The sequence below is a fragment of the Cervus elaphus genome, chromosome 21, assembly GCF_910594005.1.
Source record: "Cervus elaphus chromosome 21, mCerEla1.1, whole genome shotgun sequence".
In the NCBI taxonomy this organism is placed as follows: Eukaryota; Metazoa; Chordata; class Mammalia; order Artiodactyla; family Cervidae; genus Cervus; species Cervus elaphus.
Genome location: NC_057835.1, coordinates 66037123 through 66057537, shown reverse-complemented (window position 1 = coordinate 66057537; position 20415 = coordinate 66037123). Strand labels below are relative to the sequence as shown.

The window sequence follows — 20415 nt, the reverse complement described above, 5'->3', positions numbered from 1 at the left end:
TGCGACTGACCTTCACCTCCCTTCCTTGTCTTTCATTGATGTCTTTGTTGACCTGAGGAAAAGCCCAAGGCTGACCTCCAGTGGTTACCCATACTGCTCTGTAAGAAGTAAATGCCTGTTAATTGAGATGAGTTGGAACAGATAAAGCAACACTCACAAGCAAGACAGTTTCTAGTTTTTTTCCTTCACTTATTAGTAGTTGATTGCAAGTCTCAATTTCTCTATGATATGACTAATTTCTGTCTAAAAGTGACCCAGAAATGTCTTTTTCTGTTCTTTTGAAATTTCAGCCATTTGGAAAGAAATGAGTCTGAACTCTTTTTGTCAACATATAGGTAACTCTGATTCTGTATATAATCACTTCAAAACATCACTTCTGCTGTAAGATTTTTCTTGCAATAATTTAGTAGTTTTTTCAGTCATTCATTTAGTTTTCCTAAGCTGTTTTCTGAAGTTAACTTTCCTTCTTTTTCATTTTTTTCCCCACATAGCTTCTCTCTTCTCATGGAACACATATTCACATGAACTCTAGTTTCCCCTTTCCCCAAATAATCTTAGCATATATTGTGAACCTGTGGAATTTGAAAGTATTTCTAATGGGGAAGTTCCTCTAATATTATCTTTAACATTCTTCAAGGGGAGGATATAGGTTTGTGGGGATCTGAATTTGGCCCTTTTTAGAAAGAACAAATTACCAATATAAAATTAGGTTTAATGTCTTATGCAGGCAAAAGTACTTGAAGCTGAAACTTTCTATTAACTTTATGCTAAATCTCTCTCAACCAATTGTGGATGAGAAATGACATTACCACTGTATTAGTTTTCTGTTGCTCCTATAACACATTACCATACATTAAATAAGCTTAGAACAAGACAAATTTATTATCTTTTTCTTCTGTTTGTCAGAAGTCTGACACAAGTGTTTCACTGCACTAAAATCAAGGTGTCAGCAGGACTCTAGTTGTTTCTGCAGGTTATAGAGAAGAATCCACTTTCTTGCCTTTTCTAGCTTCTAGAACCTGCCATTTACAGCATGGTCTCTTCCTTCCATCTTCAGTGCCAACCATGGCAAGTCAGGTTCTTCTTAAACCATATCTCTATAACCTTTATTCTGTCATTGCATCTCTCTAGCCATAGCAAGGAAAATCCTCAGCTCTTAGGAACTCATGTGGTTTGATTGGGGCCACCCAAATAACCCTGAATAATCTCCCCATTTCAAGATCTGTAACCTGAATTACTTTTCCAAATCCCCTTTGCCATGTCAAGTTCACAGGTTCTGGGATTAGGACATGGACATGTTAAGTGGGCCATTATTCTCCCTAACATAACCACATTGGAGAGAGGTCTCTTTCCACTTGATGATCATGACCAATGACATATTCTTACCGATTTGAAAAAGCATCAGGAAACTATGAAATTCAGACAAACCTAGGCATCTTGTCCAGAATCAAGCAACATATCAAAAATCCTAATTGTAACTTTTGAAGGAAGACATGGTATAGAGCAAGTGTTAGAGATTGCTTATTGTGTATACAATTTGTATTTGGAAGTTAGTGTTAACAGTGTTTTAGCAATTTGCCCCTGACTTAAAATAGCGATCTTAATGACATAATTATATTTTCCAAAACAAAAATGATTATTGGCATTGTCATATTGTTTATTGTAAATCTCTTCAATGCATGGCTTAAGGGAAGACAGGTTGATTCTCATATCTGCTTCTGTATTCAGTCTATTGGAATATTTGTTTTCATTAATGTATAGGAAGGAAAATCCACCCTCACAAAGATATGTAGTCAGATATGTATTAAAGAGTACTTTAATAACCTTTAAGGTAATTGTGGGTATTCTTCTTTGGTACACAGTAAAATGTGAGATATGGCAATTTCTTTCTTATCTGTTTTATTGACTATGTTTTTAACAGTTTTTTAAAAGATATAATCCACATACCTTACAATTAAGTCATTAAAACATGCAATTCTTTGACTCTTAGTATATTCAGAATTGTGCAAACATCAGAATTATAAATTGTGATCAAAAATAAATTTTAGAGCATTTTCATAGCCCCAAAAATAAGCCCGATACCCCTTAATCATCACCTCCCAGTTCTCCTGACCCCTTCAGCCCCAGGTAACCACTAATCTGCTTTGTTCTCTACAGATTAGTCAATTCTGGACATATCATATAAATAGAATCATATTACTATTGTGACCCTTGATGGGTGGCTCATTTTGCATAATGTTTTTATCATTCATCTATGTTTTTGCCTATATAGTTGGTTCGTTTCTTTCTATTGCTAAGTGATGTTCCATTGTATAGATATATGTATCACGTTCTTAATGCGTTATTCACTTGGTGGACCTTTGGCTTTCTCCACTTTGGGGCTATTGTGAATAATGCTGCTCTGAGCATCCATGTGCATGTTTCTGTGTGGATATATGTTTTCATTTGTCTTGAGAACATACGTATTAGGGACATTGCTGGATCATATGATAACTCAGTGTTTAACCACTGTCATTTTTTAACAGGTTAGTTACAATATGGAATTTGAAACCATAGCAATGAACTTTTCTTATTTCATTATGTTACAATTCATTGGTTTGTCTTACCTTCTAGTGAATCTTTTATCCATGCATGATTTTGTAACATCATGTATTGCTCATTGGAAAATATTTACTTAGTTATGCAGATCTTCCTAAAGTGGACACATTTTATTCAGTTCAGTTCGGTTCAGTCACTCAGTCATGTCCAACTCTTTGCGACCCCATGAACCACAGCACGCCAAGCTTCCCTGTCCATCACCAACTCCTGGGGTTTACGCAAACTCACGTCCATTGAGTCAGTGATGCCATCTAACCATCTCATCCTCTGTCATCCCCTTCTCCTCCTGCCTTCAATCTTTCCCAATATCAGGGTCTTTTCAAATGAGTCAGCTCTTCGCATCAGGTAGCCAAAATATTAGAGTTTCAGCTTCAACATCATTCCTTCCAATGAACACCCAGGACTGATCTCCTTTAGGATGGACTGGTTGGATCTCCTTGCAGTCCAAGGGACTCTCAAGAGTCTTCTCCAACACCACAGTTCAAAGCATCAATTCTTCAGCGCTCAGCTTTCTTTATAGTCCAACTCTCACATCCATACATGACCACTGGAAAAACCGAGTCCTTGACTAGAAGGACCTTTGTTGGCAAGTAATGTCTCTGCTTTTTAATATGCTGTCTAGGTTGGTCATAACTTTTCTTCCAAGGAGTAAGCGTCTTTTAATTTCATGGCTGCAGTCACCATCTGCAGTGATTTTGGAGCCCAGAAAAATAAAGTCAGCCACTGTTTCCCCATCTATTTCCCATGAAGTGATGGGACCAGATGCCATGATCTTAGTTTTCTGAATGTTGAGCTATAAGCCAACTTTTTCACTCTCCTCTTTCACTTTCATCAAGAGGCTTTTTAGTTCCTCTTCACTTTCTGCCATAAGGGTGGTGTCATCTGCATATCTAAGGTTATTGATATTTCTTCCGGCAATCTTGATTCCAGCTTGTGCTTCATCCAGCCCAGCATTTCTCATGATGTACTCTGCATTATAAGTTAAATAAGCAGGGTGACAATATACAGCCTTGATGTACTCCTTTTCCTGTTTGAAACCAGTCTGTTTTTCCATGTCCAGATCTAACTGTTGCTTCCTGACCTGCATGCAGGTTTCTCAAGAGGCAGGTCAGGTGGTCTGATATTCCCGTCTCCTTCAGAATTTTCCACAGTTTAATGTGATCCATTCAGTCAAAGGCTTTGGAATAGTCAATAAAGCAGAAATAGATGTTTTTCATTTTATTATATAACATCAAAATGCATATTTTTGTTATGGTTAATTAGTAACAGTCTCCAAAAAGAGACTCAATTTCAGAAGTTAAAGGAACATCATCATCATCACTATTAAAGTTATTGTTATTTTGTTCACCATTGATTTCCCCACTCCTGGCAATAGCATGCCTGGTACTTAGTAGGTTCTCAGTAAGTATTATTGGTAGATGGGAGGATGGATGAAGTGCTAGTGTCTCCAAGAGTGTTGATCTCTTACCTGTCCGGTTCATGTGGCCTCAGGTACCCACACAGGTAGACCAGGCTCCACACAAGCTTCTAAGTTAAATAAAAGACTTGATGTAGTTCTTCTTGCCAAAGCCCTAGAGTGAAATGGTAATGTAAAAATTACATAAATTCTCAGGAAGAGGTCTTAATGTTTTATGTGTTCAAAAGTGGTCCTGTCTGGGATAAAATATAGCAAATGAACAGCTGTTTGTTTCTCACCTGCCTTACCTACTCTCTAGCACCTGGGTGTAAAATTTTATATGTGAGCTGACTTCAGGAAGGAGATCCTCTCTGACTCTAAGCCAGATAAAAGATCTGATGCCTGGCATATCTCTGGCATGATCTTCTAACCCATCATAAGTCGATCCACTAGATTACATAGTGATTCTCATGGTATCCCTCAAGACAGAGCTCACTGGGTAGTCCCTGGGACATCTTCTAGAAGCATTGTAGGAGCCCGTGTGCATGCACTGTATGCACACTGTTCATTCGCTCATTTGTGTCCAACTCTTTGCCACCCCATGGATGTGCAGCACGCCAGGCTTCCCTGTCCTTCACTGTCTGTTGGAATTTGCTCAGACTCATGTCCCCTGAGTTGGTGATGCCATATAGAATAACTTGAGCCCTAAAATGCTTATTTTTAAATGTTACTACTGATCTCATTAGAAAAGTCTAAATGTTGGGAAGCTACCAGTTCATGACAGCAAATACAGGTTTTTCAAACTGCTAATTTTTCTTGAAAGTTTAAATTTCCTTATTGGCAATTAATTCTTTCTGTTGTTTCCTTTAAGGAACAATGTATTTTAGAGAAAATATTTGTGAAATACCCAGTTCTTAATAACCGTAGCTCTGTCAATCACTCTTTCAAATAAAAATTTTATGGAGAAAAAAAATTTTATGGAGAAATCAGCTAGTAAAACATGCAGTTCAGCTGTGTATCTGCTTTCCTTCAAGACAGCTAGCATTCTTTTGTATGTAGCACAGGTGCTTTGTGGACAATTCCCATTTCATCATACTGCGTATTAAACAGGTATCTATTCACTGGTCAAGATTACATAAAGTGAATAATTTTTGCTGTTTCATCAAGAACATTCTTAAGTGGAACTGTTACTTGGTTCATTTTTTACTCTGTAACTGTATGGCAGAGCACTACTGCCTGTAGTTGTATTCCTGCTAAAGTACCCCGTTACCTTTACACTATCAGTGAATTGTCAACATGTGAAAAAGACAAGTTATGTCTTAGCCTTATTGCAGTGTTAGTGTTGACTTTAAGGTCACACTGGTAGGTACCTGTTTCACTGATAGGGTCTCTAGGAACTCAAGGAGTCCATAGCCCATGCTTTGAGAAATACTGTTCAGACACTAAGCTTTGTTTCTCCTTCTTAAAAAATTATATTTCCCAGAAGTTTAATGAAAAGCCATATGCCATTTTTATGGAAACAAATACGTTTTGTTATTTTGGAGTATACTTTTTAAAATCTTATTTCTTCTATCTGCACTGCTTTTGGTAGTTCCATAATCTAAAGTTATTTCGAAAGTAAACAATGTCCACCATTTGAAAACGAAAAATAGTGGAAATCAACCTTTATTTGTCTCAGGTTAACTGACTAACTTGCTGTACATTTTAAGTTGCAACCCAAGCCTTCGGATTCTTAACTATAGTACTGTAGTTTCTTATAGGCTGTTTCACTAGAAAATCTATGTAAAATATCATGATGTCTTAAAAGGAAAAAAGCAAAAATCCAAAGTGTATGCTTAATTTGCCTGTTACATTTAATAATCTTCAAATAATCATTTTTCAAGCTACAAAAGCAATGATATTCTTTTAGAAAGGAGTTGAGGGGGGTGGGTGGTGGTGGTCAAAGGATTTAAACTTCTAGTCATAAGGTAAACAAGTTCTGGAGATCTGATATGCTGTAGTTAACATTGTATACTTGAAAGTTACCAAGAGAGTAAATTTTAGATGTCCTCAACTACACACACAGAAGTTGTTAAGTATGTGAGAGGAAGGATATGCTAGCCACTCTTACTGATGGTAGTTGTTTCACTCTGTGTGTGTGTGTGTGTGTATAAAATCATCATGTTGTACAGGATCAGGAATCCTGATTGTTAGACTAATGCAAATGCAGGACATACAGTCTGGATTGCAATATTGGCTTTGTCACTTATCGATTATATGATCCTATAACTTAAAAAAACCCCATGCTTCAGGTTTGTCCCTTTGAAAAATAGGAGTAATAATAGAATTTGTATTTTATGGGCTTCAGAAAGAACTGAGATAATGCTCATATGGTACTTACCATACCTAGCTAACAATAAGTATACAATAAATACCTGTTGCTGTGGTCATCATCCTTATCAATTTTGTGTCAATTTTATCTTCTTAAAGTTGTAAAAAATACTCTTGGATTAGAAACTGATTATGAACTATGCTGACATTCTGACACTCTCACGGTGAATTCCCCTGTATACTGTTCTCTGGAAAATGAAACTATTTAAACAAATTAAAGAAATATTTTTTAAATCAAATATGTCTTTAGTTGTAAAACTTCTTATTGCTAGAGATATACATAAGACTTTTGCAATAAACTGAATGAATTAGGTATATAGAAATCTACAAATTAACTTTCTATATAAACTATAATAAACATCAAATAAATTAAGTATAGATATTTTATTAACTGATTGATTTTTGTTAGTACTTTATTTGTGATACAGTTTTAGCAGCAATCATATAATTGAGAAGACATTTAAAATGAATGTTTATCTTAAAATCCTCAAGAATCAGATGTTCCCAGTAGTGATGCTGATGATGGCAGTAGATAATAGGCATTAACTGCTTACCATGTGGCAGGTACTATCCTGTGTTATTACATTCATTATCTCATTTAATTCTTAAATAGCTAAGTTAGAAAGTTACTCATATCACTAAGAATTAAGACACAAAAGAACAAACAAAAACAAGGCTTTGGGTTCAGTAATCGGTGACATGTATTTATTTGTCATAGGAATAATTTCACTAACCTAAAACAACTTGGTAAGCAGTCTTCCAAGCAGTCTTCTATTTCTGAGCAAGAATTGTTTTGTGGTGGATGTTTTGTCTAGTTTTGTTTCTGAGTCATTTTCTTAGCATAATCTGACTTTAGTTTCTATTCTTTAACACTAGTAAAATGGATTCAAAGGTCTCCTAGTCATTCTGTAAGTTAAAAAAGAATATTTCCAGAAACAGTGTTCTTACAGAATAGGTTTGATTGAATTTTTTCATAAAAAAATACAGATCGAGGAAGGATACCAGGTACTGTATAAGAATTCTAGGAGTTCATACCTAAGGACTCAAAATGATATTGATGATGACCGCAGCAACAGGCGTTTATTGTATACTTATTGCTAGCTAGGTATGATAAGTACCATATGAGCATTATCTCAGTTCTTTCTAAAGCCCATAAAATACAAATTCTATTATTATTCATATTTTTCAAAGGGACAAACCTGAAGCATGGGGGTTGTTTTAAGTTATTTTCCCAGGATCATGTAATCGATAAGTGACAAAGCCAAGATTGGAATCCAGATTGTATATCCTGCATTTGCATTAGTCTAACAATCAGGATTCCTGATCCTGGCATTTCCACCTGTTAATCATGTCCTTGGACTTATTTCTTCTTTACACTTCAATGTACTTATGTAACAAATGGGAGTAAGAGTATTGGTTCTTTGCTTTTCATAACTTTTTTAGGGTCACGCAAGGTTTGGGAGGCTTTTTGAGGCTTGTGAGGATAAATGAGAAAGTAGAGCACTCAGCACATTTCTTGGTACACAAAAGTGCTCAGTAGATGAAAATGTCTATGGCAGTGAAATAATGAAATAAAGTTTCTCTTGCTGAGTGCCTCATTTCCACCCACATGGCTCTTAGCACTGTCTATCAGTATTCTCCTACCTTACTTTACTTCTATCTAAATTTAAACCAGTCCAATAGACATAGCAGCCAGGGGCAATTATCCAAAAGCTTATTTAGGGCCATATCACTCCTTTGTTCAAAACTTTCAATGCTTTTTCTTTGGCTAGTGAATTAAGTAAGAACTATGGCTGATACTGAGGATTCCAACTTCTCTCTCCTACACAGAAACTTGAATAGTCCTCGTTAGGGATGGGAATAGAGTTGCTTGGAAGTATCTTAGGTTGTCGAAGTTACCGTGGAGCCACAACCTGAGTGTTAAGGTGAGGAATGCTCCAAGTCCTCTCGTGAGTGTGACAGTCTCACACAGATGGTCCCACCCAAGTGTGGGGAGTACATTTCTTCTTCCTCCTGCTCTTCCTACATACTCCCTGTTTCCCTATCATTGTTCCTTTATCCTGCTGTTTATTTGAATTTGTCTACCTCTCCTAAATCCATGGCTGTTGTCACTTAACCCTTAGCTTAACTCTGTTATATTCCCAGACCCCTCCACTTCATACCCTGAACCACCCTTGCACGTCTTAAATGTTTACTTCTTGAGGCTCTTTACTCTTCACACTGGTCTGGATTTTTTTTTTTTAATTGAAGAAGATATTTCACTACCCTGCATTCTTTTTGAAGATAGGCTCAAAGTCTGATTGATCTTTGAGTGTCCCAAGATGTATAGCAGAGGTGTTACACCTTGCAAATATTTCTGAAGAGTAGAGACCCTATTTTAAATATTGGTTCTGTCACTTAAAGGTTCATAAATTTTCTCCTGTATAAATGAGGACATAATTCTACTACTTATCACCCAGAATTCTTGTGAAGTTGATACATGATAATATGTTTAAAGCACTTGAAATGGTTCCAGCAATAAGCACTCAGTCATTGTTAGCTTCTGCGATTTCTATTGTTGTTCCTGTTGTTTACTCAGGATTCTAAGGGCCGTGATTAGACTAGAGATGGCAAGAAAAGAGAAGAATAATACAGAATAGATTTTCAAGGACTTGGTGGTATCTTAAATATATGAGGGTTGATAGATATAGATGAATCCAAAAAGATTACCAGATTTTTTAATTTGAGTGACTAGATACACATTCCAGTCATTCAAAAATATTTCATAAGCAAAGCATATTAGCTCATGTTTTTAGTGTTGCATAGAATCACAGCTATACACCTATCACTGTTTCAGAGAAAAATTCATTAGACTAATTTAAGTATTAGAACCACTCTTAAATTACTGTTATTCTTAAAATCTTAGAACTGAAAGAGCTCTTAAATATTATTTAACAATGCTCTCTTTATAGGTGAAGACATTGACACTTAGAGAGATTACAAATTATTACAGCTACTGAGTGAAAGATGCAAAACTGGATTCTAGAGGTTCTGAGTCCAACCAGCACTTTTCTCTAAGCAAAAAGAACCTAACATTAGAAAAATAGACAAATAATATGATCAACGGTTAATAATAATCTTCATGGATTATTCGTATAACTGTAAATATCTACCATGATCCCAATGGATAAACAGACAAAAGATATGCAAAAGCAAGAGGAGTAAAAATAAGTGAAATCACACAGTATTCCTTTTCCTGACTGATTTCATTAGCATACTATTCTCTAGGTCCATCATGTTGTTGGGATTGGCAAGATTTCATTCTTCTTATGGCTGAGTAATATTCCATTGTATATATATATACAATATCTTCTTTACCTATTCATCTACTGATGGACAGTTAGGTTGCTTCCCTAGGCAAAAGCTTTTTAGTTTGATGTGCTCACACTTGTTCTTGCTTTTGCTTCCCTTGCCTGAGGAGACAGACCCCAAAAAATGCTATGGAGACCAATCTCAAAGAGCATATGCCTAGGTTTCTTTTCGTCTCCTCCAGCAAAGCTTCAAATCAGAAACTAAAGGATCCAACTCTTTTCAAGTAATGCATCTTAGAGCAGACATTTAAAGGGATATTTAAAGAAAATACAGCTATTTAAGGGAGTGTAAAAGTACCTTGATTCAGACAAAGTGGAATTCATGATGTCTGGCATCCAGTAAAAACTGGAAAGAAAAGAAGCAAGAAAACATGACCCACAATAGGGAGAAAAATTAGTCAATACAAAGAGACCCAGAAATGGCAAAGATGATAGAATTATTAGACAGGGTCATTAGAACAGTTATTATAAATCATGTCCTCTGTACAAGACAGTAAAGCATGAACATATTGAGAAAAAACTTGAAAGATATTTTAAAATTGAACTTCTATAAAAGTACAGTATCTGAGATTAAAAAACAATTGAGTGGAATTCACAGCAGATTTGACAGTTATCAGTGATCTTTGCTGCTGCTGCTGCTAAGTCACATCAGTTGTGTCCAACTCTGTGTGACCCCATAGACGGCAGCCTTCCAGGCTCCCCCGTCCCTGGGATTCTCCAGGCAAGAATACTGGAGTGGGTTGCCATTTCCTTCTCCAATGAATGAAAGTGAAAAGTGAAAGTGAAGTCGCTCAGTAATGTCCGACTCTTAGCGACCCCATGGACTGTAGCCTACCAGGCTCCTCTGTCCATGGGATTCTCCAGGCAAGAGTCCTGGAGTGGGTTGCCATTGCCTTCTCCGGTCAGTGATCTTTAAGACATAGCAATAGAAACTGGTCAAAATAAAACATACAGAAGAAAATATGGGAGGATAAAAGGAGCAGAGAGCATCAGTAAGCTGTTGAGAGAGACTTCAGTCAGCCTAGTGGATGTGTAGTTGTGGCACCAAAAGGAGACGAGAGGCAGAGACAGGAAAACTTGTTTGAAAAAATAATGGCTGAACAGTTTTCAAAGTTGATGAAAACTATAAACCTCAGAGATCCAAGAAGAACCCTGAGCACCAGACACAGGAAGAAAATTGTACCAATGCTGAGTTGTTTACAGCCACTTTTGATAAAGACACAATCTTAACAGTAATCAGAGGAAAAAAAGACACAAAGATAAATTAACTGCAGCTGACCTCTTGTTGAACATGCAAGCAAAAGAGAGTGAAGCATCATCTTTGAGGTACAGAACAACAGAACATCTCAACCTAGAATTCTATATCCAAACAAAAACTGAGGCAAAGTAATGATTTTTTTTTTTCAGACAAAATTGAAATAATCCATCACCAGTAGACCTACATTGCAAAGAATATTAAGTGAAGTGCTTTAGAAAGATGGAAAATGATACCAGATAAAAATCTGTCTCTATCCAAAAGAAGAAAATCACTGAGGATGATAATTATGTGGGTAACTGTAAAGGAGCCCCCCACCCCACTTTTTAAATCTCTCCCAAAGACTATTGATTGTACAAACTAAAATAATAACTGTAACTGGGCCTTTATAACCTATGTGAAAATGTAATATATGATAGTACTAATACAAAAGCTAAGAGAAGAGGAATTGGAGTAAACTGCAAAGTGGTAAAATAGTGTTTGAAGGCAAATTATGATGTTAAACTTTAAAAAATTATTTTAACACAGATATGCACAAACAACCCTTGAAGAGTCATAACATTTGGTAACTCAGATAAGTTAAATCAATTTGGATTTAAGAATTACATCTCTCCTATATCTCAAAAGTAATTCTTTACATGTTTGTTAGATCTCATTTAAAACTGAAAACAGAAGTTGATGGTATAAGATATTTACAAATAACAGTGTTTTGAGTAGTAGGCCCTAGATTTTTTGTTTAACACATAAAAATAGATATTGTCCAACTCTGCTTTGATACAGTTGGGTGTAACTCTTATTAAAAACAAGGACAGTATGAGCCTGGACTTAGACATCCATCACACTGAAAGATTTATAAACAACTTTCTACTCTCATTTCTTCTAGGCTTTGTTGTTTTAAGAAGGCAAAGTAAATAAATAGTGCTGGTCCCAGCTCAGGGAAAACTGTCATGCAGAAGAAATATGTTTTCCTTTCTCTCTCCTCTGCCATTTTTGTTTGTTACGAACTTTATACTCAGCCCTGGCAGCTGATAGTCTCTCAGCTGTTATTGTTGTTCAGTTGTTAAGTCATGTCCTACTCTTTGAGACCCCATGGACTGCAGCATGCTAAGCTTCCCTGTCCTTCAATGTCTTCCAGAGTTTGCTCAAACTCATGTCCATTGGGTTACCCCCTCCTAAGGGAAATCTAATTTTTCACAAAACCTTCCTTCCATTTGTCCACTGAGAAGGTGGTGCCATCTAGCTGTCATATCCTCTGTCACCTACTTCTCTTCCCCTCAATATTTCCCATCATCTGGGTCTTTCCCAATGAGTCAGTTCTTTGCCTCAGATGGCCAAAGTATTGGAGCTTCAGCTTCAGTGTTAGTCCTTCCAATGAATATTAAGGGATGACTTCCTTTAAGATGGACTGGTTGGATCTCCTTGCAGTCCAAGGGACTCTCAAGAGTCTTCTCCAACACCAAAGTTTGAAAGTATCAATTCTTCAGCACTCAGCCTTCTTTTCTGATACTTTGTTCTCCCCAAAATGTCCCCATCTTGGTAAGCTGCCCTTTGCTTTCCAGTGCAGTAAATAGTAACAGTGATGTTAATGACCTAACTCCTTGGGGGACTGCAGTTGTTCCATGAGCATCAACCATCTGGGAAAGAGAAGAGGAAAAGGGCAAATAATCTACGTCTTCCTCTACATGACATTTTGGTGATTTTCTTAGCATGATTTCTAATTTGATAGTGACTGATAAAAAGCCCTATACTAATGAGCAATAGCTAACATACTATATATTTCCTTAATAATAATGTCTCATGTTTGTATTTCACAAATAGTCTATCAGTAGCTCCTGAGAGTAATCCTAGGACTTTTCTGCTTGGAAATGGAATCCTAGAAAACAATGATAAGAGTAGTTGATGGGAGTCTGAATCAGAACCTAGCTCTGCAGACGCCTAGTTATTGCCGTGTCAAAAGTGGAAGGAAGAGTTTGGGGGCTGGGCGACAACATGGTTGCCTGTGGGGACGAGAACTCACCTAGACTTTTTAAAGCTTGGCTAGAATCCATTCCTGTGTGATCTTTTATGGAAATATAAATACCGTTCTTCACAGAAGGCCTCAGGGTTCTGTGTGTGAACAGTCTCAGGAAGCTACTGCTACTGTTGCTGAACCCACCCTGGGAATGAAATTCCATAGCATACCTGCCATTCGCTGCAGCCTCTTCCCTCATGAATAAATCCCATCCACTGTGTTCTCTTTTAGCAATTACATTTTTCTTTAAAGTATTTTTGGGAGTGGTTTCCCCATCAGCTCTGAGGTCTATAGCTAGAAATACTATAACAAAAAACCCAAAGCATATTTTACAGTAAGGAAATGTAGTGCCTCCTACAACCTGAACTCCACAAGTAGGAGAGACTTAAGAGTTATTTCAGTCTAATCGTTTCTTTTCTGTTGACTCCCACTGCATTGTTCTCGTTAATATGTTGGCTCCATCCTGAGATTGCTTTCCTCATGGTGGCACCATGACTGTCATAGTTCCTTGCTCCATGTCTGCACTTCATGGCATCCAGTTGTTTCCCAAAGCTACCTTCTAGGGGTGAGGAAGCTTTTCCCCAGAAGCCCTGAGAGAACTTTTTTTCCTGTGAATTGGTAAACCAACTTAGGTTACATGCTCATTCTTGAAGCAAACCCTAAGATTTAGGCAGTTCCCTATCTCATTGGATTAGGACTGAATTTCTGAACCAGTCAAAGGAAAGAGACCCACATCCCTAGAAACTGGGGGGTATGCTTAACTATCTTGGAGACATTGAGGGTAGGGAGGAGGATTTTGTGAAAAATTAATTTCCCTTAGGATGAGGGGAAATTAAAGTGAGTGATGAGCAGGTAGCCAGTAATGCCTCCTTCAATTGTTTGGTTTTTCCCCTCCTTTTGTCTTTTAGGATCAGAATAGAATATTAAAGAGTGTGAGGTTTAGTATAAGTCTAGCTTCCAGAGACCTGCTCTGGGACTTGGCCAAGTTTCTTAATCCTCTAAACTATAGTTTCCCTGTAGGAATTTTCTAAGGATTAAAAGTAATGTAGGCAAGGCACACAAAGATGCAGTAAAAACTATGGTTGTTATTAACAGTTTTGTTGATTTCTTAAATCATAGACAATAAGTCAAATTAAAATACCTTTTATTATGAGACCCATTTCATCCCTAGATAGGTATTGAAACAAGTAAATAAGAAAATGTTCACTAGAGAATCTAGGTGGTAAGTGTAGAGATGCTTACTATAAAATACTTTCACCTTTTTGTGCATTTGAATATTTTCGTGATGGCTTGTTGAAAAAAAAAATGAATTTCCTAGAATGATGGTGTGAAATAAAAATCACTGCAGGTCAGAAAACAACAGTTAGAACTGGACATGGAACAACAGACTGATTTCAAATAGGAAAAGGAGTACGTCAAGCCTGTATATTGTCACCCTGCTTATTTAACTTATATGCACAGTACATCATGAGAAACTCTGGGCTGGATGAAGTAGAAGCTAGAATCAAGATTGCCAGGAGAAATATCAATAACGTCAGATATGCAGATGACACCACCCTTATGGCAGAAAGTGAAGAGGAACTAAAAAGCCTCTTGATGAAAGTGAAAGAGGAGAGTGAAAAAGTTGGCTTATAGCTCAACATTCAGAAAACTAAGATCATGGCCTCTGGTCCCATCACTTCATGGGAAATAGATGGGGAAACAGTGGAAACAGTGTCAGACTTTATTTTTCTGGGCTCCAAAATCACTGCAGATGGTGACTGCAGCCATGAAATTAAAAGACATTTACTCCTTGGAAGGAAAGTTATGACCAACCTAGATGGCATATTAAAAAGCAGAGACATTACATTGCCAACAAAGGTCCATCTAGTCAAGGCTATGGTTTTTCCAGTGGTCATGTATGGATGTGAGAGTTGGACTGTGAAGAAAGCTGAGTGCTGAAGAATTGATGCTTTTGAACTGTCGTGTTGGAGAAGACTCTTGAAAGTCCCTTGGACTGCAAGGAGATCCAACCAGTCCATCCTGAAGGAGATCAGTCCTGGGTGTTCATTGGAAGGACAGATGCTGAAGCTGAAACTCCAATACTTTGGCTACCTCATGCAAAGAGTTGACTCATCGGAAAAGACCCTAATGCTGGGAGGAATTGGGAGCAGGAGGAGAAGGGGACGACAGAGGATGAGATGGCTGGATGGCATCACCGACTCGATGGACGTGAGTTTGAGTAAACTCCGGGAGTTGGTGATGGACAGGGAGTCCTGGCATGCTGCGATTCATGGGGTCACAAAGAGTTGGACTCGACTGAGCGACTGAACTGAACTGAACTGAGCTGAGCTGAGCTGAACTGAACTGAAAGGTGACTCAAGATCTAGAAGCTGAAATTATTCTTCTCAAGATATCACTAGTGTATCCTAGATGATGATTTAGATGAATTGCTGAAATAATATTGTCCCCTTATGTTGCAAGCATTCCACTTGTGAGAAAATGCATGGTCTGAAATTCTGGGTTTCCTGCCTTGAAATTGCTTCTCCTGAACTGTTTTATGTGAGCAGCTTTTGACACAAAAGGATAATGAAGTATATATGAGAGTTCACTGATAGAGCTCTGGCGTTAGCAATTCGGAAATAGAAGATTGAGGAGGGAAAGCAGTATGCAGAAGGGGAATCAAGAAAGTGACTTTTATTGACTTTCTGTTATGTTTGTGCCAGAGGCTCTGTTTTACAAGGATGGATAAAATATCTTCCCACCCTTGAGGGAACTCATACCTTGTGTCAGTAGACATCCCCATCAGTAAATAATTATGTTACCCAAACCCAATAATAGAAGTGCCTTAATAAAATTGAGTGTGAGAACATGGTGGAGAAAGAATTACTAAAGAATCCTCCTGGGTCTTCCAAACTCCTTCAGTCAGTTAGGGGAAAGCTGTTAAAGCTTGACATTATTTCCCACAGGGTTTTGTTGTTTATTTATTGGTTTGCTTAAGAACATAGGACCCTGTCTGTTCTAATGCTAATTCACTAAGATTCATAAGAAACCTAGATTCCTCCTCTAAAAACCGGGCACTTACCTTCCTTTGTCAATAGAATTCCCAGTCTCTCTGCATATAGTGATATAGTTGAGAAAGATTACCTGCATGCCTTCACTTCCTCAAATAATAGGAATGGAGGGCCTCAAGGGCAGGCCGAGGTTCTTACACACTAACCTGGCAGTAGTTAGTGCCAAGCCCTTGATAGTTAATCTCCACTGCCATCTCGTTTTCCTCTCTTGCCTCATGTCATCTTCTATAGATTACGTCTGAAGAGTCTGCTCAGTTCCTGCCCCAGCACTTTGGAACAGTCCAGTAGACTTTTCCATTAATGTGTAATAACATGGCCCACTTTTCATTGCTGTTTCTGCTTTACCGTGCTGCTTCCTATTACCTTACCAGGGTTTTTTTGTCCTTTCAGTTTAGTAATGTTTCCTTGCAGAATTCATTGTAATGGAATCAGACCTATGTAAGACAAGTCATTTTTGTAACCATTGTTTAGGCAACTCTTTGAAGGGTGTGAGATGAAAATGGTGAAGAAACCCCCTAAGAGTTTCTCAGAAGTCTTCCACCAGTTTAAGAGAAAATTTGAAGAACTTTATCTACATTCATTCATTTTTATAAAATGATGGGATGCATGAATGAATAAATGAACAACTAAAGGCAGTAGAAAAGCTATGGCAAGCTATGGACAATAATATTAATAGCTTCTAACATTAGTATAACTCTTTAATATATACTTATATATTAGTATATATTATATATAGTATACTATATGTGTACAGTATATAGTATATATATATTTAGTATATTCTTCTATATTATATAGTATATACTTCTATATTGCTAAAGTAATGCTATTACTTTAGTAATAGCTTTAACATTAGTATAACATGAAACTTCTTCACTTACATCATTTAATATCACACCATCCTTGTAAAGTAGATGTTTTATCCATTTTATGTTGTCATCGATCAATCTAAAGATGTTAAGGTCCCATCATAGATAAGTGGAAGAGCCAATATTTGACCTACAGTGAGTGAAATGTTGGCTTTGATGGATAAAAGTTATTTTTTGTAAGGTCTTCAACATAGTTCTAGTACCTGAAGCTATCTAGTACATAGCTCAAATACCTAAAGAATAAAAAGCCAAAGATTTATTGTTTATCTACAAATAAGTATATGCTAAGGAGAATGAACTGGGGTTGTAAAGTGAGGATTATGGCATTTCATTCTATAAGGTTAACATCTTCAAAATGGAACTCCTGATCTTTCCTTCCTCTACACATACTCCACCCATCATCTTTTTTCATATCAGTCATTGACAGCTCCCATTTTTCCAGTTGCTGAAGCCAGAATTTATGAAGTCATACTCACCTCCTCTTTTTCTATTACACATCATATCTTATCTGTCAGGAAGCCCTGTTGGCTCTGCCTTTAAAATATATCCAGAATTCAGCTTCTTTTCACCACCTTCCCTGTCCTGCCCAGTCCAGGCCACCATCATCTCTCAGCTAAATCACTAGGGAGGCTCCTGACTCATCTGCTTTTTCCATCCTATTCTCTTTATTTCATATTCTCAACACACCAGCAAGAATGACCCTTTTAAAAACCTAAGCTAAATGATTCTGTTGACCCTCAAAGCTCGTGTTTCTCTCAGAGAGAAGTCCAAGTGTTCACAGTGAACACAGTAAACTGGCTGCCAAGGCTTTCTATGCTGTGGCCCCTGCCTTACCATCTGATGTGCTCTGTTACTCCACTGCAGTCACAGGGGCCTCCTTGCTGTTCCTTGAAATGCCCAGCAGGATTTCTGCCACCAGGCATTTACAGGGATTCTTTCCTAGGGGCTCCTCAAGTCCTTACTGAGATGTCTCCTCCTTAATGAGACCTGCCATGACCACGCCATTCACAATTGCAGTCCTTTCTCAGAACTTCTGTTCTCCTTTACGCTGTTCTTGTTTTTCTCATACCACACTTAACTAACATACTGTGTAATTTACTTTCTTGTTACATTTTTTTTTCCTTCTCTTCCTCTTCAGGCTATAGGCCCCACAAGGACAGATTTGGGAATTGGTTTTGGCTTAATTTTTTTTGTTCACTGATGTAGCCCCAGTGCCTAAAATTACTGGGCACATAGTAGGAGTTCAGTATGAGTTTGTTAAATGCATAAACGATGGTTGTATTTAATGAGTGCCTCTGAGCAAAGAGTGTACAGTTGCTGAGGAGGTAATACTATGTTGGCTCCAAAAGCAGTTAACCGATATAAAGCCCCACGTGTTAATACTACTGATAGAGGTAACAGAAGTAAGAGAGATCTGTAAGGCTGAGCAGTTAGTCTAATTACAAAGCTCCTCAAATCAAGAGTAGCAGTCTTTTGCTTTTAAAGGGGAAAGGGAATGTATAATGAAATTGCCTGTGGCTTCCTAAATATTACTTTTAACACTTGACGTGGTATGGTTGGTATGGTTTTCCCAGATCTGCAAGATATCAGATATTCTTTATTCATTCATTCAAACAAGTGTTTTTTCAATATAAGTAACTATTATGTGCCAGGCACAAGGTAACTAGTTTCAAATTGAAACTTGCAGCAACTGCAAGGTGTATGTTTTAGCGTATCTGTATTTAGTATAGAAAAATGAAAATTTCACTGGTTTGTGAGATTGGCTTGCCAGCATTGCTTGTATGCTTCCCTTCAACTTTTTGAAAATTAGATGCTCTGCGCATACAGAGACAATGCTAGTTACCTGTCATCAGTAGGCCATGTACTTGGTTTTGAAATTGTTTTTTATAATGATAATGTGAATAGTGGCTCACATTTGTAAAAGTATTAGCCAGAACTAGTAGTATAGGCTATGTCTGTGAAACACAATTTTTTTCCCCGTTTGAATATAAGTTAACTAATCCAATACTAAATGAACTAAAGCTTTCCTAGACAGTCCATTATGAGGTCTCATGAGATAAAGAGAATGGAACAGAGAATGGAAAAGGTCACTAATGGGTATGTCTGTCATTTGGTGGCCAGTGGAAGTTTGATCCTAGCAGTGTTTTTCTGATGTTCTGGCCAGCCTGGTTCTCTTGGGTTAAAGTACTATTTCTCTTTTCATGCAGTAAGCACCTTTTTCCCCATAAAAGAGGCCATTCCTTGGAACGGAAACAGCACTGGGTCTTTGCAACTTGGGTCGTTTTTTAGCACTAGATTGTTTAGTTTGTGAAAATATTTGATTTAGACTGAGCTTGTGGCCCTATGATGTTTAGAAGAGTGCCAAAGTGTAACTCATAGGAGATGCCAGTAAAAACCGTAGCTGGAAGAGGTGAATAATGGTTGCGTCATTTTCCTGGTAGGTGTAACCAGGCCTGAAAATTCATCACTGCAATTTTTAAATGTGTTCCTAAGAATAAAGTCAACTGGTATTCTGTGAACTACATTAGGTCTCAAAATAAATGTCTGACAGTGCTTTGAGTCACTGTCCCACTGTCTTTACATTGTTCAGGAAGCTTTGTTTCATCATTGTGTTTTATTGCCAAAAACAGCAGTAATATTTTTCTCTTACTTTTAATGAGCATTTTTGATCCACTGAAAACCCTGAACATACCAGATTTTTCATTGTGATTTAACTTTGATATCAAGCAAATTCTTATTAACAAACAAGTGAAACTTAAAAGCTTTTGCACTACAAAAGAAACTATAAGTAAGGTGAAAAGACAGCCGTCAGATTGGGAGAAAATAATAGCAAATGAAGAAACAGACAAAGGATTAATCTCAAAAATATACAAGCAACTCCTGCAGCTCAATTCCAGAAAAATAAATGACCCAATCAAAAAATGGGCCAAAGGACTAAACAGACATTTCTCCAAAGAAGACATACAGATGGCTAACAAACACATGAAAAGATGCTCAACATCACTCATTATTAGAGAAATGCAAATCAAAACCACAATGAGGTACCATTACACACCAGTCAGGATGGCTGCTATCCAAAAGTCTACAAGCAATAAATGCTGGAGAGGCTGTGGAGAAAAGGGAACCCTCTTACACTGTTGGTGGGAATGCAAACTAGTACAGCCACTATGGAAAACAGTGTGGAGATTCCTTAAAAAACTGGAAATAGAACTGCCATATGACCCAGCAATCCCACTTCTGGGCATACACACTGAGGAAACCAGATCTGAAAGAGACACATGCACCCCAATGTTCATCGCAGCACTGTTTATAATAGCCAGGACATGGAAGCAACCTAGATGCCCATCAGCAGATGAGTGGATAAGGAAGCTGTGGTACATATACACCATGGAATTTTACTCAGCCGTCAAAAAGAATTCATTTGAACCAGTCCTGATGAGATGGATGAAACTGGAGCCCCTTATACAGAGTGAAGTAAGCCAGAAAGATAAAGAACATTACAGCATACTAACA

The 20415-nt window shown here is 37.4% G+C and overlaps 1 protein-coding gene across 9 annotated transcripts in view; it reads left to right on the top strand.

Annotated features, from left to right (window-relative positions):
* The window catches only part of VPS13B (vacuolar protein sorting 13 homolog B), a 775932-nt gene that overhangs the window by 507273 nt on the left and 248244 nt on the right, over positions 1-20415 (top strand). The window lies entirely within an intron of this gene.